General features: G+C 48.1%; 1 protein-coding gene across 3 annotated transcripts in view; it reads right to left on the bottom strand.

The window, feature by feature from the left end:
- The window catches only part of GABRP (gamma-aminobutyric acid type A receptor subunit pi), a 24,824-nt gene extending 19,473 nt beyond the window's left edge, over positions 1-5,351 (bottom strand). For 2 of the 3 annotated variants that reach the window (XM_084535480.1, XM_084535483.1), the window contains exon 1: positions 5,086-5,351. The gene's annotated coding sequence lies outside the window, so the exon portion shown is untranslated. Of the gene's footprint in view, positions 1-2,971; positions 3,226-5,085 lie in introns of those variants that run through there. The other variant, XM_084535482.1, reaches the window with a different exon arrangement.
- Between the last annotated feature and the right edge of the window lie 3,416 nt (positions 5,352-8,767).

Raw genomic sequence — 8,767 nt, forward strand, 5'->3', positions numbered from 1 at the left:
AGGGATCCAGGGCTGGGTGCAGAAAGTTCATCTTCCCTCCTCACAACAGGCACAGAGATCACAAGCCAAGCAACATTGCTTTCTATGATTTCGCTCTCTACTTGCCAACCCTGAAATAGTAACCCTATATATACGGTCCCTCCCACCTCAGCACTTCTGCTCGCTCAGTCTCCTCCATTGTGTATGTGCAGGTATTTGATGTGAGACGTAATTATTCTTGTTCCTATCAGCTGAGACAAGCACGCACAGCATTAACTCCCTCGTGGGACACAAAAAAATACACCCTTCCAAACTGTACATGTAAAGAAGTGGATAAAGGTCGGAGGATCTTCTTACACTAACAGTAAATAAAGCAAAACAGGAAACAAAAGGTAATTAGGGAAAGATTTACATGTGAGCAGAATTTGATAATAATGAGATGGTGCCATTTAGACAGAAAGGAACTAGAGGGTCAGAATGATAAATGAATGGAGAGGAGATGCATCAGACACTTCATCTCTAATTAATTTCCCATTATATCACACAAAGGGCATGGTCAGCACGGTCAGTTTACCAGAAGGCTACAGCAGAAACACAGCCAACACGTGGAGCTGCTTCTTCCTAGCTAACAGGGATTCAAAAACACTGAACGGGTAAATGTAAAACTAGAAATCTCCAGATGTGCTGGGTGGTTTTGGGATTGCTTTCCTCAGTCATCTTCCACAGCCAGGACAAAGGGGAACTGCTTTGTTACAGCACTTCCTTGGCCAGTCTCCATGGTGGAGCTGAGGCGTGCACTGCAGCAGGCCCATAGGGCAATTAAGCAACGACGTGATTTAGGTGAGCGAGTGCTACCTGCCCTGGCCCATCCCTCTGGGAGGAAAAGCAGGAGGGACTCGTTGACCTCTTGGAGGACAAAAGGAGCAAGAGAAGGACTCGCTTTCTTTTTAATTTGTCCTCGCTGAGCATCAGGCTCCTGCAAGCAGACGTGTCGCCGTGTGCCAAGCTGAGCAGCACCTTGCTGCAGGGAAAGGACCCAGCGTGGTCAAAGGAGGGGAGTGAGGACAAACAGAGCTGCCAGTGGCTCATTAATCGAGGGCTTGACAACACACTGATGAACAGGCATGTAGGAAAAAAAAATATTGGATGGGGCCCCAAGGAGCACAGTTCAGACTTGAGCATTCATCTTATGTACGTACCAGCCTGAATTTCTGTAGGGCAGTGAAATGCTCCTCTCCACAGTAAGTTTCGTGGAAAAAAACAGACATGTAATGTCTTGAAGGCCTCCACGGCCCATTTTTTTCCTAACACATTTATTTTGATGTTACAGGCAGCACAGTCAAAGCTGCCTTGTGACTGCATTTCCTTCCATGCTGAAGTTCAGTTTTCTTCAATAAATGTCCAATGTCCACAGTGCTGCCATGGACATAGAAGCAGACTGCCAGCATTTCTCTGAGCAGAATTTTGCTGTTTTAATAGATAAATACATTGCCTATTGCATGAAGAGGGATAACTCGTACATGAGTAAATAAAACCTTACACTGGAGCCCAGTGAACACACCCCCAGCAGCGTAGCAGGAGCCCTGCAACTGTCTGTGCAAGGAGTCTCTGCACTTCAGAGTTACCCTAACGCCTCAGCACGGTGGGATCACCTGGCTGCAAGGACTGCATTTAGTGCTTCCCAGGAACGAGGCCCCTCAGAAGCTACCCCAGCCAACACACCGCGGGGTGACAGCCTGGGACAGCACCTCGGTGCCCTTCCAGGTTTCAGGCTCTTGCCAGCACTTTGCCCATGCTGCTGCCATGACCTGGGGTGAGGGCACCGCCACCAAGCAGTGGGTGCTGCCAGCCCTTCCCTCAGGCACGCTGTCCCTAAAACGGTCTGGTCACGGTGCCTTCGTTAACCTCTTCTTAAAGGCTGTTCAATGCCATCTTTAATAGTGCAACATCCCATTCTATACAGCAATAAAACAAACAATGGTGTTTCCTCTTTTTAAATCATTCAAACAGCGTAAATGGTCCCCACTGCTAAGAACGGGGAAATACAGCCACCGAGAGACCCTATAGACTCGGATCGCGTTATTTTTCCTCCTTATTTCCTTCATCCCCATTTGCCCAGACCCCGAAGCCACCTTGCAGTCAGTGTGGCAAAGCAGCCCTGTGGCAGGCATCAGTCTACAGAGCAGCAGATTTATTTAAGATAATCTTTCATATGAGTGTTCATCAATAACTTCTAACCTACTCCCTTAAAGACACAGATCAATTGACACAGCATTATAATCCCTTAAAATATTAATGTCCTATCAGGGAGACAATTTCACTGGGCCTAGAGACTCTTCCATTATTAGAAATTATGCCCCAGCCTTAAATAAATTAACTCAATAAACGTCTTACCATGAATACAAATTCCTGCTTAAGGTTTGCAAATAAAATGATTTAGAGCTGTTCTCTAAGGAAAGATGAGGTGTTTAAACTTGCAAAAGAAGAAGGGCCACCATATTCATTGGTCTTTTGTTTTAAATTGACATTTCTTTTCCCCCCCCAACTGAAGGCGTCCCTTTCAGAAGGGAGGGAGGAGTCTCTGGAAAATTAATTTGCTACATTTTTCTTAGGCTGGGCTTTATGCTTTCAGTTCTGCGAATGTACAGACCCGTGCTCAACCCCAACGGCAGCACCTGCCTCTAAGGGCAATCCAGATCCCTAAGGCGAGGCTTGGCCCCAAGGCTGAGGTTTGGTGGTTTGGCCCCGCTGACGTCCTGCAGCCGTGAGGTCCTGTTGGTGCCAGAGGGACACCAGGATTGCGCAGCGGGAGCTGAGGCAGCAGCAGAGCAGTGCCCGGCAGCAGCTCACCCGGGGGCCAGAACTTGGCAAAGAAACACAGCGTGGCACTGCCTGCACTGCGCCAGGCCCAGAGCATCCTCAGGGCGCAGCAGCAGCCCCACAAAGCTTTAACACTGCTTTTCCCACCTCCTGCAAGAAACCCGCTCGTTACCTGTTAGATAACCCAAGGAACACCAAGTGTAACTTTGCCCTTCATGCCAAAGGTAGGCACCCGGCTGGACTGCTGGGCTACTGTTTTCTCACCCAGCCTCAGGTCACCTAAGCTTCAGCCAAGGCCAGAGCACACCAAAAACACGAGGCCCAATGCAGTGGCGGTTGGCTCAGTGTGAGTCTGTCAGCCTGTGGCCCCCAAATGGCCACGTACGTGTGCCTGAAAAACCCCACAGAGTTCAGAGGGTGCCTGTTAACAACCTTTACAATTAATGAAGCTCCAGCCTTAGCAGGTGGTGTTGATTTCAACAAAACACGAAGCATGTAGCAGCCCATTAATCATCCCACGCCTCCTGTCAAAGCGTTTGCCCTCTTCATATTGATGAATTGACTGCAGCAACACAAAAGCCACACTGTCACATTTCATTAGAGCCGTATTTCACACCAGACTCTGTTTCAAGAAGAGTTTTCCAGCTCTGCATCCTTCTACAAATTCTGGAGCTGGTGAGATGAATCCAGAGCAGCAGTAGAGTAACATCTTGGCTGCCTGTTACACATACTCACACCATTTGGATCTCTGGCCACAGAGTTTTCATAGAAGTTTCACCCCCAAAGACGTTGCCTTTTCTCTCCACGACTGTACTGCTATAAACACATCACTTCAGGAACTGATTTTCCCAAATGAGCACCACCTGCTTTGCTCTGTCTGCGCTGTCCTTAGGGACGGGACAGCCCCAGACAGGTTGTCTGCGATGTCAGGAGTACCCCATGCTTGGTTATCTGCCTGCTGTCAGCTGCTGGGTGTCACTGCCTGCCTGCGGGATGTCCAAAGCCCCGTCCTGTGGCAGAAAGAGCCGTATCTCGATCAGTGCTGCAGTGAAAGACAATCACAACACCTCCCAGAAGGATCTGCCTTAGCTCTGAACGCAGCATGCAGACATGCATGTTCCTGTGACAATGCAGGTCTGCAGAAAACAACCTGAGACTTTATCTTCCCTGCAATATTTATCTTTTCTCTGTTCTCAGGTACCCATTTAATGAGTCCGTGTGCTTTGACAACCAGAGCCCTGTTGTTTCTGGGTTAAGAGCTCACAGGACTGTTTCTTGGTCTTGGCTTAACAGGACCAGGGCATCTCTTGAAAATGGATGCAATGTTTTCAGCTCTTACATTTCAATTTGCACATGCTAAACTACATCAAAAGTTCAGTCCCACACTGCAATATGCACGTAAAAGACAAGTCCGGATGAAAAAGTGGCCACATTGGTTCTACTTGACTGAATCAGAAAGATTTGTGAAAGAGACCAAAGATTCAACTTATTTCTTTTGCCTGAGCTAAAGAGAAATTCTATCAAAAGCCATCTCCAGAGTCACTGTACATACTGGGAATTTTACAGGAGGATCAGAGAGATCAGCCTTGGCAGCAGCTTTCTCCTTAGCGCTTCCTCTTTGAGGCACTGAGTCTGCACTTGTGGCTGATGCCTCAGCGAGCTGCTGTGCTGCTGACAGGCAAGCAAGCCTTCCTGCTGGGGAGCGGTACGTGCTGCAGCTCCCAACGACAGCATCTCAGTTGGCTCCTTGGCACCCTGAATGGTTTGGCCAAACGTAACCCACAGCTCACACAAGTGTGTGGGCAGGGTGAGGGCATGCAGCCCACTCCCTCCTCACCCCTGCTCCTACACCACCAGGACAGGTGCCCACTGCTGTACCCGTGCTACCCCGGGGCCCTCAGACATCCAGCAGTGCCCGTGGGCAGCACATCCCAACCACTGCTCCCAGACCAGAACCACCCTGGTGGCCTCGGTTTCCCCACAAAGCTCCCATTTAGCAGTTTCATGCAACCATCAGCTGCAGCTGCCTCCAACGCGAGGAGGCAGGTACCGTGTGCTGGCCCCGCTGCCCAGCTCACGGGGTTGGGGCCAACCCATGCAGATACCATCAGCAAACAGCACGGGGTAAAATCGTAAGTAATAATAAGTTTCAAAGCAACGTGGCAAAAAGTACAGCTAGAGCAGTGACTTCCCTGCTCTGTGCAGCCCCGCGGCCCCTCGGGAGCACGGTGGGTGGGCAGCCACCCCTCCGAGCCCCCGCTGCCTCCTCCCTCCCAGCCCCAGCACCTGTGGGTTCTGGCTCCATCTCCAGCCGTCGGCTGGGCTCCACGCTGCCACGGCGCAGCCGGTGGTGATCCTCGCTGGAGCCGGCCCCGATGCTCTGGGAGATTATTCCTTAATAGGCTGATCTCTGTGCTAGCGAAGGGCTGAGGAAGGGAGGAATCCATTATCAGCTCCGATCTGGCATTACGACATGTTTGCTGCTTTGGTTCTGCCTCCCAAAAGCAGAATTAATTGCTGGGCTAGAACACGCAGATAAATCAATCGGTTCCTGCCACATTTATTTTCGGTAGCTATGCACCGGGCTCCCGGCAGCTTCAAAACAGAGACACCCACTCTTGCTGTGAAGAGAGGTGAAGGTCGGACTCCTGCCACCTGCCGAGAGCGGTGGCTGCCCAGAGTGCTGGGCAAGGTGGCAGCGTGGCCACGGCAGCACCGTGGAGCCAGGCAGCAGCACACCGGTGGTATTCCTGCCCCATCGCAGCGTGTAAGCATCAGGTCAGACCCACTGCATGACTTATCTTTGTAGCTTTTCTAAAGGAAGTGCTGGAAAGACAGGATAGAGAGAGGAGGCAGAAAACTGATATTGTGAAAAACAAATGTCATTTATACTGTAGGCTTATTTACAGCAAACTCTGGGACTTGACAACGGTGTCTACAGCAACAAAGAAAATAAAACACTGAATCATAACCAGTATACTCTTCTTGGGTGTAATGATAAGGCAACACAACCTCAAACCGGACTCCTGCCTGAAAAATTCCTTCCTGCTCTGTGCCTTAGCTACCCAAAATGTGAAAAATGGAAATAACTGTTCGTGCTATCTGCCAGCGACCTTTAAAGACAAGGACGCACGGAAACACGCTTTGCTGCTGAGCATCTCTTAGTTTGGACTTGCAGCCTCCAGGATTTGTTGTTCCCTCTGGCACACCCAGGCAGGACAGGCTCCCCATCCAGCTTTGGTGTGAGACCAGCTGCCTGCAGATGCTGTCCCCAGCAGCACGGTGTCTGACTCCAGAAACCAGCTTGTGTGTGATAGAAGCAACAGGCCACATCTTGCCTTGCAGCCAGTATTTACAGCCCTTGTAACGTGTGGGCACTTTATGAGCAGAGATTGAATGGAGATGCAAGGCGCAGGGGCTGCGGGACGGCCGCTTGTCAGTGACGTTGCCTCAGCCGATGCGTCCGCAAGAGCAGCCAGAGCCCGGGGCAGTCCTGAGCCAACCCCATGGCAGCCTGTGCCCAGCACTCTGCTAAATCTTACCTAGCACTGCTCATCATTTACATCATCTGCTGTAAAACACCGGCCAGGTTCCAGCTACTCCTGGAGAAGCAATCGGTGCCAACAACAAACTCCCCATCACCAACAACATCTTCTTCTTAACAAGACAAACGTGCCAAGTCTGCTGGTACTGGAACCAAACAAACGTTTCACATAGGAACAAAAAGGTTCTGGACTGGTACCAGGCATGATTTTTTTTTTTTTTTTTCCCCAACCCCAAGCCCCACGTAATTATTTCCATTATGATACTGCCTGTTGCAACCTGAAAACATGATTTTAATCTGTGTGCACATCAGCACCCAATGTTCATGCCTAGATTCTTGCACATCTTTCCAACTTCATTTTAAACATAAAGAATATGCTTTAAAAAAAACAGGTCGGTATAACCTCTTGTCAGATACAAGAATCAGTTTGGGAGCAGGTAACTAATTGGGCACAATTTCAGGCACACACTATTTTGTTATTGTCCCAAATTAATGCACAACCGTGGTTTAATCTTTGGCCAAAACTCTTACATGCCACAATGCCATTCCTTCCTCCTCACTCACTTATTAGATATGTATCCGGTCTGTAACAAGTGCCTCCAGCTAGCAAAGCTGGGCAGATATTTAAGCTGGCACTAGATTAAGATCTGTTGGAAAGAATTGCTTATTTTTCCTTTGATAGTCTGAAACACACTTGCAGCAGATGAGATCAAGATGTACTTAATTAGATATCTGTAGTAAGCACCGGTTTCTGGTTTGCACGTTGATGAAAAGTAAAGTTATCTCCACTGGTGGTACATGTTTTTTGGAACTGTTTTGAACACCATAAACATAAAAGCTGCAGTGAAGGCTTAACTTTATTTAATTTTTAAATGAAGAACTTCCCCCACAAAGCACCTTTTCTTCCAAGGTGGGAAAGATAGCTTCAAGAAGAAACGAGAATGCTGAAATAGTTTGATGAACACATTAAATGAACACACTGCACAGATGCTTTATGTTTCATCTCTCAAAAGACTGCACTTCCCAGGGGGATTCATCCCATGCAGTGCCTCTGCTGAAGCAGCCCTAAAGCCCTGGGGGTGGCATGGATGCAGCAGGGACCCCACTGTACTTCTACATGTCTCACACAGCACTGCGGCGACGTAGCCGATTGGAAATCTTTCTGTACTTGTATTTCATTTCAGCCCGAACACTCACAGAGAAGTGATACACACAGATCCAGTGTTGTGCTGCTAAAGTGGCTGGCTGTTGGTTATATGCAGACTTTTTGTACTATTTTCACCATTCAAAAATAATAATTCTTGCTCTATGTTAATTTTGAGCTGAGGAGTTACAGAGAGTGGAAGACACTAGATCCAGGTTATCCACGTGGGATATGAACGTAGCGATATGTGCTACCGGCAGACGAGTAAAAGCTGATAAATGTCTTACCTGAAGATTTTGCTCACCGTTAAACCCCAAGTCTCAATCCTACAGCTGCTTGACTCTGGCGCAGCGAGTACGGGAAGTCGTCAGGTGTACATTCGTCAGCTGTGTCGGGCCCACGTGTGCACATTTGGTATCTCCTCAGAACGGACATCTCTGAAAACCTCAGAGAGCACTTGAATGATTTCCAAGATCAACTTCCAAGCAACAAGCATTTTCTGCTTTGGGGAGAACAAAATGTGATTGAAAATTGACCCTGATGTTTGCATGGGTTCACCATTATATTTAGCTTATGAAATAGTTGTGGTAGGTTTGCCATGAGAAAGACAGCTGGTAACCTAGAAGAGGTAAGGCTTAGCAGTCTGAAAATGCCCCAGCAATGGGCAGTGCAGAACAGAAACATATTTGTGTTTAAAAATAGCCTCAATTGTTGTTAGAAGGTATTAAGCAATGCTTTTTGCCCTTAACAGCACAACATGGCAGTGAGGACAATGTAAAAGGCTAAGTGTTACCCTATGAATGAGGAAATATTGCTCTAGCTAACTTACTGGGGCTTGAGGTGAAACATGAATTTTGATGGGATGTAAAAGAGCCCCCCAAAATTGTGGGCTTTCTTTTGAGGACATGAGCTTGGACTCTTCAAAGCCAAGTCTGAACGGTAGCACAACGCAGACCTTCCATTTTATTCCAGTGTTCACTGAAGCTTTTACCTTTGGAGGAGATGATTTTGAGCACTGTGGAAACAAGGAAAAGGAGAAAAGGTGTATATGATGGAGGTTTCCCAGAGGCATATGAACATGTTTTAAAGAGATTAAAAACATAAATAAAATAGCAAGCTTTCCTTCAAGTTTTGCATCTCAAAAAATTAGAAGCCTTAACAGCATTTACGTAGCTCAGAATGTGCTACCTGTAGGGCTCCCTTCCCACTTCTGCATGTCATGGAGCTCTGGGCTGGAGCCAGATCTATGCTCCTCGTGCATCTGCAGTAAAGCAGGTTTC

This window comes from Aythya ferina (genome assembly GCF_964211825.1).
Source record: "Aythya ferina genome assembly, chromosome: 14".
NCBI lineage: Eukaryota > Metazoa > Chordata > Aves > Anseriformes > Anatidae > Aythya > Aythya ferina.